The sequence below is a fragment of the Triturus cristatus genome, chromosome 7 (genome assembly GCF_964204655.1).
Source record: "Triturus cristatus chromosome 7, aTriCri1.1, whole genome shotgun sequence".
NCBI classification, from domain to species: domain Eukaryota; kingdom Metazoa; phylum Chordata; class Amphibia; order Caudata; family Salamandridae; genus Triturus; species Triturus cristatus.
The window spans coordinates 205,946,705-205,968,043 of record NC_140590.1 but is presented as its reverse complement, the minus strand read 5'-3'; the positions used below and the strand labels follow the sequence as shown (position 1 = coordinate 205,968,043).

At 41.4% G+C, this 21,339-nt stretch overlaps 1 long non-coding RNA gene across 1 annotated transcript in view; it reads right to left on the bottom strand.

Annotated features, from left to right (window-relative positions):
* Positions 1-211: 211 nt before the first annotated feature.
* The window catches only part of LOC146809226 (uncharacterized), a 64,768-nt gene continuing 43,640 nt past the window's right edge, over positions 212-21,339 (bottom strand). Inside the window, exon 3 of the long non-coding RNA XR_014966380.1 lies at positions 212-326. This is a non-coding gene — a long non-coding RNA (uncharacterized LOC146809226). The remainder of the gene's footprint in view (positions 327-21,339) is intronic.

The following is a 21,339-nucleotide window of genomic DNA, read 5'->3' as shown; positions in this document are numbered from 1 at the left end:
GGGAATACACCTGCCATTATGGAAGGCATGTCCGGCCTTACAAACACACCCAGGAACACATGACATGGGGCAGGCACTAGGTTTTCCGTGGTTCTGGCAGGTTCTCTGGCATGCCCCACCACAAGCGCTGAAATAGGCAGTTTTTGGACAAGAGTGGCAATCTTGTTTCCGGACACAGGAATGAGATCCCTCCAGGATCAACCCAGCATCACAGACGCAGCCAGAGACGCATTTCCTGGCGTTGCATCGCTGCCTCTGGTTTCGATGTTCACAGTTTCGTTGACAACCCGCCTTACACTTTGAGAAATGTTGGCGTGGCGGGCATTCTGTGGAAGAAGATAATAAAAGTTATTGGAACAGCTTTAAAACAGCACAATCCATCCTTTCAAGGGAAACTGCAGTTACAAACTCTGGTTCTTATTTATAAGCCCTTTGCGCCGCCGCTGCGTCACTTTTTGTGACACTCGTGGCGCAGGAGCCTGCTCCATATTCACCCAGCAGCACTGAGCCACTTTTTTTGGCTTAATACTGCCTTGTAAAATGATGTTCCCTTTAACGCTGTTTTCTTTGTTGGAGGGGCGTGCAAAGGGTGTTGCTGGGGGCATTCCCAGCAACATCCGTTGCTTTGGTACACTGTCTCAGATTTACGAGAAATCGTAACTCTGACGCAGCGCCAAACATGTATGCTTCCCCAGGGGAGGCGTAAGGGACGCACAACGGGAAGAAATATCTGTATTGCTCCTCGTTTTTCCTTTTTCTCTGTGCTGCATTGCGCAGCACACATAGAAAGAGGAAAAGGCCTCTTAGGATTGTTTTTGTGAAGGAGGTTTCCCTACCTGCACAAAAATAATCTTCCCCGCAACGCAGGCTCCCTCGCACCACGGTGCAAAGGTGCCTGTGTTGGTGCATGGCAACCCATTGTGCGCCAACACAGGGGAAATGCACCATATCTGATAGATACTGCACATTCCAGCCCTTTTCTTTTGCCGTAGGGCAGCGCAGCACGAAGGCCTGCAGCACTGCCCTACAGCAAAAATCTGTATTCGGCTATGGGTGCTTCAAAGTATCACTTCTAGTTTTAAGCTAGATCATTAAATGAACTGAGCATGATAATAAATATGTCTTGTAATGGGGGCAAACTACTAGGACATGATTTAAAAAGCTACCCTGTGCACAGAACTACAGTGTGTCGCTGTTGATAAGCACACTCATAGAAACATTATTTTAGAATAGATGCAACCCATAGACACTTCAGCAGGTAATTCTCTTCCAAATTCAGGAGTAATGGAATCCCAGATGTGCTCTATATTGTTATGAACCTATGCTATCCTTAATAACAATATATGTAACATATCATGGAACATTAATGTTTAATATCTTTGACCCAGGATCCTGATACAACTGAAGAGAGAAATGCATCTTTCTCACAAGCATTTCACAAGCATTCTTTGCACATGGAAATCTACACCAGCATTGACAGTGCTATGTCATAATTTCAAACCACACTAACATAAAGGCCCTCGTTCACTGGATTTTGGAGTAGGGTAGTGCAGCAAGTCACCTTGCTGCACTGCCCTGCGCCAAAGTGAAAGGGCAGGAATACACCGTATTTATGCAATACGGTGCATTCCTGTCCTTTCTCCCTGCACTGGCACTGTTTCGGCAGCCTAGCGCCAATGTAGCGACCATTGGTCTGTGGCGCAAGGGTGCCTACATTGCTTGCAGCATTGCTTTTGTGAAGGAAGGGACACCTTCCTGCACAGAATCAATCGCAAGAAGCGTTTTCTTCTTAGACTGCAGCACACATAGAAAGAGGAAAAACAAGGAGACATAAACATATTTTTCCTCATCATTCCTCATTATGCTTCCCCAGGTTTAAACGATTCTGTAAATCTGTGTCAGCGTCATAATCCATGGGTGTTGCATGGAAACACCATCCGCAATGCCCATGGAACGCCTCCTGAGCACAGAGTAAGGCGACACAGTGATTTGCGCTGTGTTGCCAAACTCAAGATTTATGAGGCCACTCAAAGCCATGCAGGTTGGATTTGTGTGGTTTTATAAATCTGATTCAGGGCCCTGCATCATGCATGTACCACTTTATGTGGTGCAAAAGTGGCACAAAGCTCTCATACATAAACCCTCATGTCTATAAGGCTGACTCCATTCCGATCAGGCCCCCAACTCCATCTTGGACAATACTTCTCATGAGCTATGCCCCAATCACGGTCATATCTGTTATAAACAATACTAACATGAATATTGTCCGCCTTTATAATTCGTAGAACTGAGAGAGTGTCAAGTCATTCCGATAATGACCTAGATATAACACCTGATGAGACACACAGTCTTGAATAAGAGTTCCCTAATCAATATTTCAGGTGTAATTCAAATTAAAGTACCCTTGTCTCCCATCATTTAATACAAAATGTCTAGGATCCTTTCTCCGGGCACCCTTAATCAATGTACCACATTCCTGAAATTAATGTACGATGCTTTCATCCCTGATTATATTTAGTATTTAAAGACCACCACTTGACCCTTTAGGTAGAGAGGTTCTTCGCCCCAGATTATCCTGCAAGACACCACACGAGACAATCCTGGTTATTGCTGACACTAAAAGAAGACGATGCATCTTGCCTGATGGCAATAAGAGCCGAGTAAATTCCTGTTTGAATATAAATGTTTGCAAGTTGAAAAAATATGAAAAAAAAATTGTATTACCTATAGCAAATTGTCATTGGGAAGAAGCACAAAAGGGTGTTTCTTCCAAACTGCAATTTAGTATGCAATATATCAATGATTTGCTGGTGCAGTTCCACTCACAAGCCATTGTACAGTTACCAACACATAAAACAAGGGCGCAGCGGACTTACAAATCCGGACTTGAGCATGGTGGTGCCAGCCTCCGCGGTAGTTGTCTGTAGACCAGACTCATTTTTTATAAAAAAAATAGCACTGGTTCCTTTGAGGAACACGGGCTGCTTTAAAAACAATTAGTTGGGAATGGCAAACCCTTGGATGGTGGGTGGTCTGTTGCCCCTTGCAGACCACCATCTCTGTGTTTCTAGCCAAAGGCAGGGGGTTGCAAATTCTGACCCACCTAATCATCTCAATAGTTCGTTCATTTGGCGACCCCTTGCGAATAGTGATTTAACAAATTGGCCCAATATTTCAGAGATTGGTATGCAAAATCAGATACGGGTTGCAGAATGTCAGTGTATGAATTGTGACTACAGTTTGCAAACAGTATATTACCCAGCATCTTGCCCTACATTATGAAGGAATATTAGAATACTGTGAACCCATACAATAAATCCAAAGGCACAACACACACTCATCATCTTTGTGCGGATTTTTGGTAAGTTGCAAGACCAACTCCATTGTGGTGATTTTTATGTGTTAACCATTATACTGTACTTAGCTGTCACATGGAAAATAAATTCAATGATTTAGAACCACTTATTAAAATGCTTAAAGGTCAGCAAGAAAGCATGCACTATCATTATGAAGACAAAGCATTCAGACAACACAGTCAAGCTAAGAGTGAGACTGATGGGGGCTTGGATTGCAAAACTTAATACCCCACTGTATGAACCTCAATTGGGCTAATCCATCATTAGGCTCTTAAACAATGAACAGCGACAAGGCATGACATAATGTTACATGGAATTACATATATCAACGGTAGAAAACCCACCTTTTCTGCATGGTCACCCCATATTTTGTGCAATTTTCTAGACCCTATATTTTTCTGGTGTTATAACATTGTGTCCTGTACCCCTGCTAACCAGTAGTAAATTGCCTGTGCTCCCCCTTTACACATGTTCAAATTGACACGCTCCTAATTGATATATTTAACTTACTTACAAGTCCCTAGGATCTGGTACAAGATGAGGGCAGGGCCTGGAAGGTAAATGCCAAAAGTGGACTGTAGCACTAATTGTGCCATCCACTACAGTGGTAGTATAAACGTGACTTAAGGCCTACCATTGTAGCCTGAATGGGGGCAGTTTAAACTTGGCAATTTTACCTGCAGGTCAAACTAACCTTTAATTATTAATAAGTGACCCCCTATGTAGGCCTTGTAGTCACAAGGCAGAGAGCATGGTAAATCAAGTTAAGGCATGTTTAAACCTAGCAATAAACTCCTTGCAATGACTAGCACCCAAAAGCTATTTTTTACTTTGGCCGGCAAAACTGTCCTCTGTAAAAACCAGAGTACTGATTACAAATCCTATGATCGTATCTCTGGAAGGGGACTAACTAGAAAATGAATTAAACAACTATTTTTAATAGTTATTAAAACTCCAATTCAATGGTGAAGTCTGATGTTTCATAAACATTAAGAATCTTTCTGAAGTTTGGGAAGTCTAAATTTGCATTTGCTCTTCGACTTCTACCAGCCAGGGATTAGCATTTGAATAGCTGTGAAAAAGATGTGAAATTCTTTTCCAGGAGCAAGCAATAGGCTGACCTGAATGGGCAGAGACGACTCCTCTAAACCTCAAAGAATACGCAGAGAGGGGTCTGTGACATTACTATGGCAAACTCTGCTTGAATGTCAAATCTTGATTGCCTTTTCCAGCTAAAGTCCTTGAAAAAGGCAATGAGCAAGGATCTTACTGCATTTTTGGAGACTAATGAAACCTTGAACCAGGATGAACATAGTTTCAGAACCCAGTATTCCACCGAGTCCGGCTTAGTGGAGGACTCTGAAGAAATTTGAGGATGAGGGGGGAAGAGCGGTCCGGATCCTTCTCGATCTCTCAGCCGCATTCGATACTGTTAATCATGAGGGCTTTATCAAGCGGCTTGAGAGAATCAGGACTGATGGCACAGCCCTGGCCCTGCTCAGCTCATTCCTAACTAACAGACTGCAAAGAGTGGAATTAAATGGGTTCAAATCTAACATCTTTTCACTACCCTTCGGAGTCCCATAGAGATCATCTTTATCCCGAGTGCTGTTTAATATATATATTACTCTGTTAGAGCTTATTCAATCAGCTGTTACTTATGCCAATGATTCACAAATTATTGTCATTCCTGAAGGTGATGGTCCCACTGCTTCAAATCTGAAATATTGCTTCACTCAAGTATCAATCTGGATGCGAAAAAACCTTTACAACTTGACTGTTGAGCAAACCGAGGTGATTCTCTTTGGTAAGAACACTAACGTTTGGAACTCAACATGATGGCCAGAAAACTTCGGCCCATTAACCACTCCTATCTCAACAGTTAGAAATCTTGGCATGGTCAGAGCAGATTAATCATACCACCTCCAATGTTACTTTATTATTAGATCACTGAAAAAAGTATTCCCTTTCATCCCTCTGGTTCTTCAAAACAACTTTGTGGTTGCACATATCCTATCCAGAATTTATTATTGTAATGCCTTGTATCTAGGCATTATGAAAGCTGCACTTACCAAATTCCAATCATTTCAACACGCGGCAGCCCGCCTTCTGAGACTGCCTACATTTTTGCTCCGTCACTAAAGATATACAAGCCCCTCACTGGTTACCTGTAGCGGATAGGATTAGGTTTAAAGCACTGTGCATCATTAACAACACCCTGCATGAAAAGGTCTCGCACTACCATCAGAAGAGTTTCCTCTGGTACTGTCCACAAGGGGCTATATCGTCCAGATCAGCACATCTGGTAAAAGTCCCCCATATAAAGAAAACTAGATGGGGGCAGGAGTTTACGCTATCTTTGTGGCAAACTCTGGAATTCTCTTCCTCTGGCCTTAAGATCTCAGCCCAGTCTGCCATGTTTTAGGAAAGAGCTCAAAACATAGCTCTTTTTATCACACACAAGGTAAAGTGCACCTATTGACCACCCACCGGTTTCTTTGAGGTTTCAGCTGTTGGCACTAAGACACCCCAGTGTAAAAAATGTTGCTTATTTTTTACACCGCAGATGTAGCTCACACCTGTAACTGACCCCTGTATTGTACAGCTATCCAGGCGGGCACCAATACCCTTGGCAGAGGAGCTGCTCTCCGAACTAGTCAGAAATGACCACAAGGTTGAGTTTACCCATCATGATAGCCACACCTCTGGATGGGCATAAGACCCTCTGCACAGGAGAAGGAAGGTTCTTTCATGTTGATTTTGTGTAGGGAGGGGCACTGTGTGATAGTTTACAGTAAAACAACTCAGCAAGTCCTAACATTTACCCCATTGTTAGAGAGTGACCAGGAATTTCCACCACCTACAGGGTGCCACTTGGAATAAATGTGGCACCACCAATACCCTCTTCAGAACATCTCTGGACCTGTGGAACACAGAAGAAAGGCTGAATATTGCTTTTATGACCTGTGAGGAGAACCCTAAGGGCTGGACCTGCTTCTTCTTGTACCCAAAACTGAGAAGTGGACTCTCAGGATCAGTTGCCTAACCTCCTGTTAAGCTACAGGAAGACAAATGCTGCAAGATGCCCCCTTTCATGAAGAGTTTGACCAGTTCCAGCTGGACCTGCCCTGGACTCTGCTAACGGCTTCTACTGGAGTGAGTCCTGACTCCTAAGTAGTGCTTCGGAGGTCCTACAGCACTTAGATAAGTGTCACAGTGTTCTCCTCCTGCCTAACACTAAAATAGTTTGTTTACAGTACATTTTGTGTACATAAATCTGGCACACTGCATAGCAAATACAGTTATAAGTGATTAATTTATATGTTGGTAGAAAGGGTACTATGTCGCAGCAGCAAAGGAGTACCATTCCTACCAACATCATGATCTGCCTGACAGATTTAAAAGTGCTTTGACTGTCGGTGTAACCACGACAGAGACTATGCCATATCCACTGTGGTTAGTCCCCTCCAAAGGCCGGATAGAGTAAGGGCCGTCGGAGATTGGCATGTATGCCCTCCAAGCTAATTTAGATGGTGTGGAGATAAAAGACAGTTTTCACTGTCCATCACTGCCAGGAAAACCCTTGCAGTAAGGGGCAGTAAAAATTCCAAAATGTTCCATAGTGAATGGGCAACGTTTCTTTTATTTACAAAAACAAATTCTCACTTTGGGGTTCTATTTTGGGGGGAGAAAAAATGGTACCTTTGCCATATGACTGCGCATGTTACAATGTATTGATAGGAACCGCCTTGACGGTGGTTTTTGTGAATGCATTGAATGTGTCCAGTTCTGATAGACATGTATAAATTTGCCAGTCAGGACCTCCACCAGTGCAATGGAGTCAAATACTCCATCACCCTGATGGAGGATGGCTTAAAAAAAAAGAAAATAAATCAGGCTCTAAGTTCGAAGGTAGAATTCTTCACCAGGTGAATGTGCCGAAAGTATACAGCCAACGAGGGACATTCCTTGTGTGCAAATTGTGAATTTCTCCCTCTCTGAGCTTTCGTGCCAAAAGCCAACTTCACCTGGACATCCGCCGATGGCTATCTGACCACATAGATCCCATCTCGGTAAAGGCCTGCTGCCTTGACCAGCTGATGACTTTTGATTTCCATTCCTGAGATTAAGGGCCTGATCATGATTTTGGTGGTCTTGCAGCAGGCCGCTGCTCCAGCTCCAGCGCCCTGCTGCAAGACTCCCAAACAAATGTATGATGTTAAATGCATACATTTACAACGCATGTCTTTACAACGCAGTTTTTACATTGCAACATCCTTTACATTGCAACATCCTTTACATCGCATTTTTAGAAACCACCTTTACAACGCATTCCATTACATCGTTACAGCGCATACCAATACAACGCATACCATTACATCGCATTTAAGGTAAGTGTTGGATAGTGTAGGGCTAATAATTACTATTCTTACTCCAGTGAGTGCAAGAGTAGGGTAAGTGTTGGATAGTGTAGGGGTAAAAATTGCTATTCTAACTCCAGTGAGTGCAACAGTAGGGTAAGTGTTGGATAGTGTAGGGGTAAAAATTAGTATTCTAACTCCAGTGAGTGCAACAGTAGGGTAAGTGTCAGATAGTGTAAGGGTACTATGCGTTGTAATGACATGCATTCTAATGACATGTGTTGTAGTGACATGCGATGTAATGGCTGCGTTTTAATGACATGCGATGTAAAGGATGTTGCGATGTAATGACTGCGTTGCAATGGTAGTGCGATGTAATGACTGCATTGTAAAGGTTATTTCCCCTCCCAAACCCATAGTTAGATCTCCTGCCAGATTCCGACTGGAATCCAGGTCAGGCTGTCCTGCTCCAGAGGTGCCGCAGAGTTGTCTATCTAAGGCACATAGGGTTGCCTTAGACATGCACCGCTGTGAGACTACCGCAGCCCATTCCTGCACAGAAAGAAATACGCAATGTTGTGCATTTCTTTCCGTACAGGAACAGGGGTTCCAAAAATATACACAACCATGCATACAGAGCTTCCTCACTGCCATCCTTTCCATGGCGGGCTCACAGCCATTGAAAGGATAGCAGTGAGGCAACTCACAATATGCTTGGTAGTGCCGCACCAGCACCACCAGAACATTGCAGCCTCTGACCGCTGCACCACCTCCGCAGGATCAAGGATCCCACCGGTTGCAGTGGTTCTGTGGTAATCCAACCCCCAATGCTTTAATACTGTGGGTGGACCGCCAGTCTGGCATTCCATGTACCACCATCATGACTGCTGTAATAATGTCCTCCATCTGCTACAACACCCTCCGCATCCTCCGCAAGAACTTCAAATGGAGCCCAGCACTCATAACCAGCAGACTGGACTACAGAAACGCCCTCTATGCCAGAATCAAAAAGTCTGTGCTCCACAAACTCCAGACCATACAGAACACCACAGCAAGACTCGTCCTCAGCATCCCTCGAAACGAAAATATTACCCAACACCTATGAGACCTCCACTGGCTCCCCGTTGAGAAGCGAGTAATCTTCAAGATACTCACCCACTACTACAATTGCCTCCACAACTTCGGACCTCACTATGTCAACGATAGACTCTCCTTACACGTACCCAAGAGGAACCTCCGATCTTCCGACCTGGCCCTCGTCTAACCCCCGCTCATACGTAGATCAAGAATAGGTGGAAGAACCATCTGCTACATTGCAGCCAAGGCCTGGAATAAAGTGGCGATCAAAGTCAGATGCTCCCCCACCCTGCACATCTTCAGGAAGACCCTCAAGACCTCGCTCTTCAACTGAACAGAGCTGCTCCCCCCTCCCCCCCAGCGCCTTAAGACCCTCACGGATGAGTAGCACGCTTAAAACTCACTGATTGATTGATTGATATCCTTAGTCAGAAGGTAAAACTTCTGACCGGGATCAAGCTGATGTCTATCTCCACATTCCATTGTGGTTAGCTTTAAACTTGACACCTGCCCGCAGTTGGCGTGTTGCACTTTTTGGTGCTATTTGTATTTGAAACTACATATTTATATCTCCAGTTCCCTTGTTGGATTTTTGACATTTTGGTCCCTTTTTGCTAACTAAAATATTCTCAATTTTAATGAATTGGATTGTGTGTATTATGTTGTATTTCGACTTTGAACTGTTTCTGTAATTCTAAGTGCTTTACACATTTTTCTCACTTAAGCCTGTCTGCTGTGTGCCTTGGTTAAGCGGGGTTGAGCTCAGGATTAAAATACTAAAACCTTTAATGGATCCAACAAGTATAGTGTCATTATTACTTGTGATGGACTACAATTTAACCCAACTAATAACCCATTTTCTTACAATGGTTTATAAGGCTGACCTCCCATTCAAGCCACAGTGATACAACAAGCTACAAGAGGCCTTTCCTGCAACTAGCCAGCTGAGCATTAGCAGTAGGACCAGGACTGAATCCTGTTCTTTGGCTTCTGCCTGGTACCCTTCTCTAAGAGTCTCCCTCGATGTCCTGGGGGTGCTTTAGAAGTGAACTTCTGTGGTAGATCGCAAGTTAAAGGACTAAAGTGAGAAGGTAAAATCCCATGGTCTAGATTTTGGGATCAACCTAGTTGGTGTATCCAACCTGTGGCAGCCATTATGGTCTGCATAAAAAGTTGACTTGGTCACAGTCTACGATGACCATTGACTATCATTCTCACTTTATCCTTCTTTGTGCTATCTGTACTTTTAACTTACAAAATGCACATCCCTGGTGCAACTTATTGGATTTTTGTCATTTTGGTGCAATTTTGTTTATTAAATTCTCTTTGATGTTTCAAACGCTGTTCGGTATTTTCATTACTACGCAGGTTGACTTTATCACTGTTTGATACTGCATTAATACATTAGTGTCTGCTCTGTGCCATTGCCAGCAGAGGAGTGAGCTGAGGTCAATTTAGTGACTTTGAGTGTGATCCTGCCAAGATCTATGAATATTCTTTGAGGTGGGTAGTCACCTATCCCAAATAATAATCCAATTTCTTACAATGATGCAGTGTCTCACTATATACCAATTATTGTTCACTTTGATTCAAGAAAGATGAGTGTAATCTAAAAAGTCAATAAACATAAACAGTGCTCAGTTCAGAACAAAGAGAGTCATTGTGGCAGTAAGAATTTGGGGTATAACTGTATTTGCTTTGTAGTGTGCCAGATTTATGTACACAAAGTGTACTGTAAATCGACTGTAAATTGGACATTTATATTCAAGATTAAAACTGAACAATGAAAAAAACCCATATGTAACACTTCATTAAAGTTCCGAATTTGAGAGATTGTCAGAAAATCACTAATGTGTATGTACTTAGATTTGCAAAGCAGCTTAGCCAGAACTAAGGGCCCTATTCAGAAAGGTAGCTTACATTTTTGAGTATGTTTACACTTTGTAGTAAGTATAATGGGGCATATTTATGTTTCCTGGTGAATCCCTGCAAATCAGCAGGGATGCGCCAGGAAAGATGCGTCACGAAAGTTTACCCTTGCGTCACAATAGATGCGCCGCATTTACAATGCAGCGCATCGTGGCGCAAGGATAAACAGATGCGTGACGCATCTGATGGCGGATGGTTGGCGCATTGCTGGAGTTGCGTCACAAGCACGACGCAGCTCCAGCAAGGCTCAGGGGTGCCCTATTGTTACAATGCTGCGTCAATCCTCACGCCTGCTTCAAGCAGGCGCAGGGCTTTGACGCAGCATGGCCGGAAAAGTGACTGAGTGAAATCTTGTAGATTTCACTCAGCCACTTTTCGGAGGCGTTCCTGTGCCTGAACCCCCCCCTGTGCAGGTACGCCCACATGTGGCGCAAGCTTTACAACGTGACGCATCTCCCTAGATGCGTCACGTTGTAAATGGGGCGCAACATGGCGCAGGGTTTACGCCGCCGCTGCGTCACAAAAGTGAAGCAGCGGCGGCGTAAAAGTGGCGCAAGTCCGTTATAATTATAAATCTGCCCCAATGCTTTTAGTTTTCACAAAGTCCGGGCCTGATTCACAAACTACACACTATAATACTTTTGCAGTAAATCTCTACCTCCATTAAGGAGGGGGTTGCAATACCAGTGGTTGGCCATTAGTAGTGCTGGACTTACTAGAAAGGTGTAAATTACTACAAAAGTGTAAGTTACTACAGAAATCCAGTTTGTGAATACCAACAATTATTAAACTTACTCAAAGTGTATGTTACCTTTACGAATCGAGCCCTCTGATTGTAAACTTGCTTCATAATTGTAACATAGATGTGACCAGCCCCATAGTAATGCAGGTGGCTTACTCTTGTGTGGGTCAATGATGTCTCTCCTTAACCCAATCCCTGACCCTGCCTGAACTTCTCTGACTCCTCCCTAATCCCACCTCCTTTTGCAGTATTCTGCCCCTTTTCTCACACACTTCCTTCACTCCCACCCACATTTACTACTAAAATGTATACTTAAGTGCTCAGAGACTCCACAGTTGGGCAGAGATTTCCGGACCCATAAGTATAGGGAATGTGGAGGAGTAAAACTCCACATATACTTTGTGAATTGAAATTTGTAGTATATTTTATACTACTGAAAATCACATTTTGGGAATCAGACTCTATTTGACCAATGGCGTGCGATCTTGTCTTGTTTTTATGATTATACTGATTTTATTGGATTTAATGAATGTGCTATTATCATAGGAATTGTATATACCCATGTATTAATTGGCCTGTTCTGTATTTGCTGTATTTGAGATATCCTATCTGACCTGCTTTTCATTTTGGCTCTTGTAAGCAAGGGTTCACAAATGACAAACTCTACATTCAAGGAATGTATATTTTCTGTATCTTTTCAAGCGGAAAGGTGCTAAAACTACCACGCCCTCTCCAACAGTCCAGAAATTGTTTCTGTCAAGTATGCCTTTCAAATCTCTGCCTGTGAGATGAAAATGTATAAAAGTTAATAAATTGTGGAAGGATTTAGCATTCTACTGCTCATTATCTTGGGATTAGAAACACTGTCTTACTTAGTGCATATTTCACTTCATATATGGCAATAATGACTCATTCTACTGATGACAATATGCCAAGCATTACTCCTGTTCCGGCCACTTCCACTGCAATGTCTACCTCTGGCACTTTAATGGAAATACCACAACCATTGTACAGCGAGCCCTGCAGTCAAGAATACATACTACATATCATACTGATAATCGAAAACATATTCAAACCAATGCTTACCTATCTTCAATGCAAACCAATGACTCGTAGCTGCTCAAACAGATCATGTATGGCGCGTCTAAGATAGCAAAATCACGAGATGACAAGACCTCTTATCCACCTGTTTCAACTAATTCAAGCCCCTCGCATGCAATATTGGAAGCAAGATAACAGCAGCGTTGTGATTGGCTTAGGGAGCCTGGGTGTGCTTCCTGTTTTGTTCCGGTGGAAGGACGACAAGGCCCCCCTCCCCTGCCCCCAGTCCACCTACCTGACACCCCCGATCAGTGCCTGCCACGACTGCAAGAGAATCTTCAAGACAGAAATCTGAATCTAATGGAAGTCTCTCTTGTCTGCAACACTTAAACAGAGAACAGCTACCACAATTGCTCACAGTATGCCGCCTGCCAGTCAAGAATAGGATATAATAGACTTTACACCATCATATAAATTTGAAAGTCCTCATGACATATTAAATCACCAGAACATACCAAAGCTTTTAAATTCTTTTGTAGACCTAAAAGATCTTGACTCATGATTATTGTCAAAATATCTACATGTGCTTAGGAATTCATATAGGCTTGCAGTGTCTCATAATCTTTCATTGACAATCACACCGCATTTTAAAAGGCCCAGAGACAAGTATGAGATATGAAAACCTACAAATCACGTTGACTGAAACTGCTCTCTTAACCTCTCATTGACAATCAAACCGCATTATAAAGGTCCAGAGGCAAGTATCTCAAGGCTAGTGAACTTACGGCCAATCAACAGTCTTACCAAAACATCAGTATATCTAACGGGCAGACAACACAGGAATCTTGGTACAATGATTTTTCTATAATATAACTTGGAATATCACAGTCTACTTCCGACATTCAAAGAACTCAGGGGAAAAGTTGTCAAACTTCATCCAAGATCATTGTGTAATATGTTTTCAAGAATGTTGTACCACACTACCTTAATGATCTCCAATTACACCACGCATGAAATCAAAGCAAAATAGAATGACCTTGGGACAGTGAGTGGAGGGTTGGCAACATTGGTCAGTAATAAACTCTGCATGAAAATTATAAAACTAAAATCATTTTCAGACTATATTTTGGCACTCTTACTCAAAAGCTAATCTGCTGCCAAGTTACTGATCATAGATATCTATTTTTCCCCATCTTGTAAAAAATAAACATGGGTATTAAAAAATAATAGAAGAGCTGGAGTTATTGATGGAAATGTATGGGCAGCTTTTGTAATCATTACAGGGGACTTTAACCAAACTTTGTTCCCTCCACCAAACCATTCTCCAGCCACTGAAGACCCTTAGTTAAGTTACAATATCCCTTAGCCTAAAATAATACAACAAGGAAAACATAAGTGTCTCAATGCCAAAACCAGATTCACCTTTTGACAGATTCTGGATATAGAGCACTTAATGGGAGAACAGCCAATAAGCAGCCTCCTACACCTTCATTCCAAGGTTCAGTGGCATCTACTATCATTGTTATGTTATAGGGATTTGTAGAGCGCATGGCTGTCCAAAGGCTTTGCAGGGCTAAGCATGAAATACGGTACAGACAGCAGGAGAAGAGGTTAGCAGAATTCGTGGAACAACCAAGTCTTCAGATTTTTCCTGAAGGTCAATTCTGTAACTATGAATTTAAGTTCCAGAAGTAGTGGATTCCATAGCTTGAGAGCCAGGTGGGAAAAGGATCTTCCACCCCATCTGGCCCTTTTTATTCTGGTAATTTTCAATAGGCTCTCAGTGCTGGATCTCATGTGTCTCTTGGGGATGTGTAGGCCTACCAGATTTCTGATTTTGGAAGGTTCCTTAATATTTATGGCTCTATGTGTTAGTCAGAGTGCTTTGAATTTGACTCTCGTCTCAATCAGGAGCCAATGTAGAGTTCTTCGATACTTTCTCACTGGTTCCTGAATTGGGATCTTACACAGAAGTCTGACAGCAGCATTCTGCACAACCTGTAATTTCTTGATGACATATTTAGGTGCGCTCTGAAAGAGGGAGTTGCCATAATCCAAACATGATGTGACTAGAGCATATATAACTGTTTTTCTTAGCTGTGAGGGGATAAGCTCAAGGATCTTGCGTAGCATTCTGCGCAACCCAAAGCAAGTACCTGCCACTTTGTTTGGTTTCTCCTTCATGGTCAGCTCCTTATCCATCCAGAAGCTGTGATTTTTTATAGCATTACTCAGGACTGGTTCGATCCCTAGCAACTTGGCCATCTGGTTAGATGCCTGGGGACTCCTGAGTTTTTGAGGACCATCATTTCGGTTTTGTCCCCTTTCAGTTTTAGACCGCTCCCTGCCATCCATTTCACCACGCTTTCTAGACATGGCGCCAGCTGAACCGATTCCCCATTGATCCTAGATTCAAGTGAAACCACCCACTGAGTATCGTCAGCATATGAAATCATAGAAATGCCATATTCCTGAACTATGCCTACCAATGGCCGCATATAAATGTTAAATAACTTGGGGCTTAGCAACGAGCCCTGTGGAACCCCGAATGTCAGTGGCTTTTTGTCTGAGAAGAGATTCGCTTCCATGACTTGGAAGGATCTTTTCTCCAAGAAGGACCCTAACCACTCCAGGGTCATTTTTAATTCTTCTGATACTGCTAGCAATGCAGATTCCGTGCTGTGACTACAACTTTGTTCATTATACTACCTATCACCTCTGCAAAGGGTACCCCAATATTCAGAGGCCTGAGAGTGACCATGACCCTCAAATGACAGTTGTTCACATCAAATAGATGAGCTGGAAACCCAGACAATGGTGAACTGTACCCATCTGATCGCTGTCAATGGCAAGAAGCTCAAATGGAACAACACTTTGAAAAACAAAGAATCCAATTTGGGTGAAATACTGCAACCATTTTGCTTAGACCTTAAAAATGATGATTCCAAATTCAAGATTATTGATGTATGGATTAAAACCTGGCAATGTACATTAGATTCCATACTGTCTGCTCTGATGACAAAGTTACCAACTGCACAGCGAAATACTTATAGATCATCAACCATCCAGTGAATAAGGGAGGCAAAAAGGGTCTACCATTAGACACTCTAGAATTACCTTCTTCTAACGATTGCGATGCAAGAATTAAAAATCTGAATATCGCTCTCAAAAAGAAATATTCCCAAATAAAATGGGACTCCCAAGAAAAGACTTGTGCGAAATTGTTATATGCTATCTCATCTCATAATGAAAGAGCCTTTTGGACTAGGTCAGGACTCAAGATCGTATCAGCGGCCAGATGATTTGTTCATTTCAAACGACAATTGGCAATCACATCTTAGGTCCCATATAAGCTATCACTGGCTCATTTGATCCTCCAAGAGACTTTGCAATACATCCAGATATTGCTAAGGAGCAAATATAAAAAATTATGAGAAGTTGTCACTCATCTAAAGCAGCCGGTTCAAACGGCATACCAATAGATCAGATCAAATTAGATGTCCCCTTCTGGAGTATGTTGTAACTTACATTTATCTGCTGTTCAGTCAGAATGAGTGTGGAGTGGAATGTTGGATGGATGGAATGTTGGATGTCTGTGAGTGTCAGTTGGGTATGGGGCTGAGCAGCAGGACAGTTACTCCTGGTGGGGTTTTCCTCATTTATACATGTAACAACTTAATAAAAGAACCTAACTAATCTACGCTTGGAGTCCGGACCCTCATTTGAATTACAACAGAGTACTCTTCTGGAACAGTTATTTTCTGATGTAATCAAGTCTGGGGAAGTTACTTCCTCTTGGAAAGGTATGGTAGCTCACCCAATCTATAAAAGGGGCTCTAAGCAAGACCCAATCAGATGCAGATTGATAGCACTCCCAGATTTTGAAGGGAAGCTATATATCAAGCACCTACTAAACAAACTGAAGAATTGGGTTGAAGAACAACTTTTAATACTATTTACGCAAACTGGATTTCGCACTGACTGTTCAACTGTCTACAACATCATAGCATTGACTTTACTTGAAAAATAATCATTCACAAAGAAAACAATGTTCTATGCCTGTTTTGTGGATTATTCCACGACTTTTGACAAAGTGAATCAGCAAAGGTTCTGGGCTAAGCTCATCAAGTGGAAAATCGACCCTTATCTGTTGCATTTTATTGTCGAACTGCATACTAATACATGGCTGCAGGTAAAGCTATCCACGGCTATACATTTACTTCTAAATTTGGCACTGAGAAGGGCCTCAACTAAGGTTGTATTTTGCCCCCCTTATTATTTTCCTTGTTCAGTGCCGATTTAACTGAGTTGTTGGAGTTAGATCAGGGCATTCCACCTAAGCTGGCAGATTCAAAAATAGCATATTTGATCTACGCCGACAACTTGGTGATTCTGTCACAAACGCTGGAAGGCATACAACAACAATGAAACCACTTATATGAATTTAACCTGAAGAACGGATTGATTGCTAATTTATCAAAAACGAAGATCATGACCTTTGGAAAAAAATCTTAATTCATGGGGTGGGTCCTAGGAGATGCTATGATTGAAATAGCCAAACAATATGATAATCTTGGAGGTGACATTTGACAGCAAGATATCATGGTTTAACCATCAAGACATTAGAAAGCTTAAGTCAACTGTAATCACCAAATCAGTTACTATAATCTTAAATTATTTTTACTGATCACCCAATTATTGTACTATTGATGATGTTATATACCTTTTATTGTAATGTTTTGATTTAAAACCATAAACTTACATTACTACTAGTTATTTTAACATTTGCTTCAATAAAGGTATTTTAGCTTCTAGTAGACATCGATTTTCCTTCACATATCGAAGGATTAATGTGTCAATCAAAACTGAACACATTTTGAAACGAACAGCTTTCTGTATTCTCACTGCAGGATAAGATGGAAACATGCTCTATAGTCGGGTACCTAACACAGGAAACAATCTACTTCACTGAAGTGTGAAGAATTGTTTAAATAAACAACACCTGACAATACTTATACTGCAATTACCAACATATTCACAAGAACAATGCTATAGGCAGGTGCTCCAAAGGCAAGTACATCTGTGCCCATACGGAAACCACCAAGTTCACGCCATGATGCATAACATTCATTTTACATGCCATCTATCTTCTACACTCAAAAATAATTCTCATAGTAGTATTTTATTCATCCTTGCACCAGTTCAGAGTAACTCATGCATGCATCATGCCATGAGTTTAGGTAGAGGCCACAATTCTGTGAATTCTCAGTAGCACTATGTACAACCCATTCAAACACCAAACAATTAATGGAGATATCTAAATTGATTAAGTCACTTAATCTTGATATGCTGTTTTTAATTGAGACTTGGCTACATGAATCTTCTAGATTGAGCTTGTGCTCACTTTTCTCGATGATTTTAGCATTCTTTGAGTAGACAGAGTCCGGCACAACAGTGGAGGGCTTGAAGTGATTTTTAAAAAATAATTTGTAATCCATCCCTTTAATCTCAAATGCAGGACTACTTGGATTTAAACCTACACTGGAATTTTAATCTCTTGTCCCCGTGCAACCTGTACCAATTTCAGGTTATCATTCATAGAATGTCCATAATCTTTAAGGTTACCTATTGCAAATGTTTGATTCTTGAAATCTTTAACATTCAGGTGGAACTCCCAGAATATTCTGACACATGGTACCTAACAGATACTTGTTCGAAACTTGAACTGACTTAATTTGTTCATAGTCCAACTCACGAGTAGCTTCACATGATAGATCTTATCTTTTTACCTCTATCAAATATACAAGTGTTGGGTATCCTCTCCCTTTCTTGGTCTACTATCTGATCAACTTCAATTTGCTTTCTCTAGATGCTTTCTACCATGCTCTTCACTGATATGTCTTCATCACTCATCATAAATTATTACAGGCTTTGAATAACATTATTGAAGCATGGCTAACTGAATCTCTCAAAGGTACTGCAAATCTAAAGTCAAACAACAATGCACGCTGTCAACATTCAGCACCCGCGTTCTCTGTGAAACTCATGCTCATTAAGTTTGAAGGCAAAAAGACTGTAGCTTAGCTTGAGACAGAACTAATATATTGATCAAAACATAGACATTTAGCATCTCTTAATAGCTATAAAAGAAATAATAGAACTGCCATCAGGACCTACATAGGGAAACACATTTCTTCAACTTCTACCTACTAAGGAAAACTTCAAGATACTTTACTCAATTCTGCATCCTTCATGTGCCATCCTCCCAGTTACTTATACGAACAAGCTCTGTGAATCTTGAGTCAATTTTATCTCTCAGAAAAATACATAACTCTGATGAACCTTTTTGGTTAGCCATACTTTTGAGACGCATTCTGTTGCTTTAGTAGACATTGACTTTCCATCCCTTTTCCTTTTTCCATGTAAAGCACAACATGACCTTATCACTACTGATATTGTTTAAGGAATAATCCAATCCACCAACTCAAGATTTCATTGTGAAATACATCTGGCATTGTTATTACATCTGGGGTTAGACAGATTCTGTCCTGGACTCACGGCCATTTATAATTCCTCTCTCTTAGCCACCTATTTGTTGCCATCATGGAAACATACAGTGGTTTTGTCTAGTAGAGAAGCGTGGCACTAATCTTCATTGCTTTTCTTGAATAGAATTCTATACTTGGTTCATCGTAATCTGGCTTTAGACCATGGCACTGTTCAGAAACAGCTTTAGTGTCATTGGTGGATGAACAATGCTATATGCTTGAAGAAGGCAGCAGGGGTGCTTTGTTTTTCTTTCATCTCTCTGCTTTATTTATTTATTTGATCATCTTCTTAGTTGATCCATTGGGGACAGAATAAAGAGTGTTTCAAGAGCTGTCTTTCACCATTGGCACTCAACACGTGAGACAATGCCTTAAAATGTGCTATGGGTGTGACCTAGAACCCCATCTTTGGTGGCTCTAATGAGATTTGGTCGGACGGATTCCATGCGGATCATTTTTTGTCTTCAGAGGCACATTAACATCTCTTTAGAAGTCAGCTCCACTGGCTAAACATCAATTGAAGAGTTCTGCTCAAGGCAATTTGCCTTGTGTTAAATATTCTGCTTTTTAATGAGATGCACTAGTGATGCCAACTATATGACAAGCAAATTCACATACAAGGTTGTCACTGTTTAATGACTCATGTCTGAATAGGGGATCATTAGAAAAATATTAAGGAAGTCAGGGCATTCAGAAGGGACAAGGACAATATGTAGGCTTGTGGGTGTGCAGCTCTCTGGGGCTGTTCTATCCTATAAAGTAGGACGCCTACTCTTGCCGTTTTCTCAGAGTCTGCTATCCAGTGCTGCTTGCGCGGCTTGTCTTTTGGCATGCAGAAAGCACTGCATATCCACTTACCCTGAAAATTCCTTCAGTCCCCTTACTGCAGTTGGAACAAAGAATATTGGCCCCGTGTACTAATATATGGCCTTAAAATTCTGGTCACAATTTACAACCAGAATTTTTGAGGCCAGTAAAGGTTCTTCCGGATCGGAGTGGGTCAGAATCTGACCTACCTCATGCTTAATAATAAAATGTGTTTCACATTCCAACTCACTACGATTTCGCAAACATTTTTGGGAGTAAGCAGTGGTACCTTGGGCTTGTGCCTACTCCTAAAAACCTTTTTGTCAACATTCACAAAGGTAATGGATCCTTTGAAGACCCTTCCTAGTTTGTGAATGGATTGCCACTTCCTTTGTGCGGTAGGTAACATATTAATGTTTTGTGAGTGCATTGTGGCTGCACAAAATTAATACATGCCACAAGGAATAAGCACATGGCAGGGACGCCTTAAAGACACCCCTTCCAAATACTGATTAAGTATGGTTCCCTAAACCGACTGAAGAATTCAGAAATGTTTTCCATATCGCTAAATAGGCTTAGTACATTTGAAATAGGGTTTAAGCATTCACAAACCCTCCTACTTACCAAATATGAGGCTTTCTGAATGCTAAAACCTTTTGAATATCGGGTTCATCCTCTTTTAACTTTGTATCTCTGTTTCCTCAACTTTTAACTTTCCCCTGGATTTTCCTGTTTGCTGTATGATTATGTGTACTATGTCACTGCGCTTCTCCCCTAAACTAGTTTGACCTAATTAGTTAATTTAATTCTCCACAATGTTGATTACACTACACACATATATGACCAAATTTCATGGTTCCAGAAAGCAGTATTATGCTCAGGATGGACTCAAGATGCAATTAAAATCATTGCATTGTTGCAGGGCACCGCCCAAAAAAGTATTTGCCATATAAAATAACATTATTTTACATATTAGCTAAATCACCACTAAAGTGTACCTTGTGAGTGAAAAGTGTTGGTCTTCTCAGCTGTACCTTCGTTGTCTTCTTATCATGTACATAATACTTTCTACCTGACTGTCACTGCTTTGTAATCTCATAATTAAATCCGGTATTCTTACAATTAAATGCAGTGGTTTCAGAGGGAAAAACTATACCTTGAAAACAGTTGAGAAAAGTGACCACAAGATATGCACGGTAAAAAAAATGAAAATGGTGGGATCAAAAGGCATCTCGAGTAAGATGGCAAGATAGGAAAGGGGCATTGTGGTGCACATAGTGCAGTACTTTTATACCTAATAAAGTGGCGTGAGCTGGACAGAATAGAAACAGGAACTAGGAAATAAGATGCCACAATTTGGAATTGGTTTACAAAAAGGAAAGCTTGTACTTGAAAAAGCCCTAGTCCTATTTCAAAATCTAGGATTGAATTTTCTGGATATAGAATTGTGACAAATCAAGCAATTAAACATTAAATTC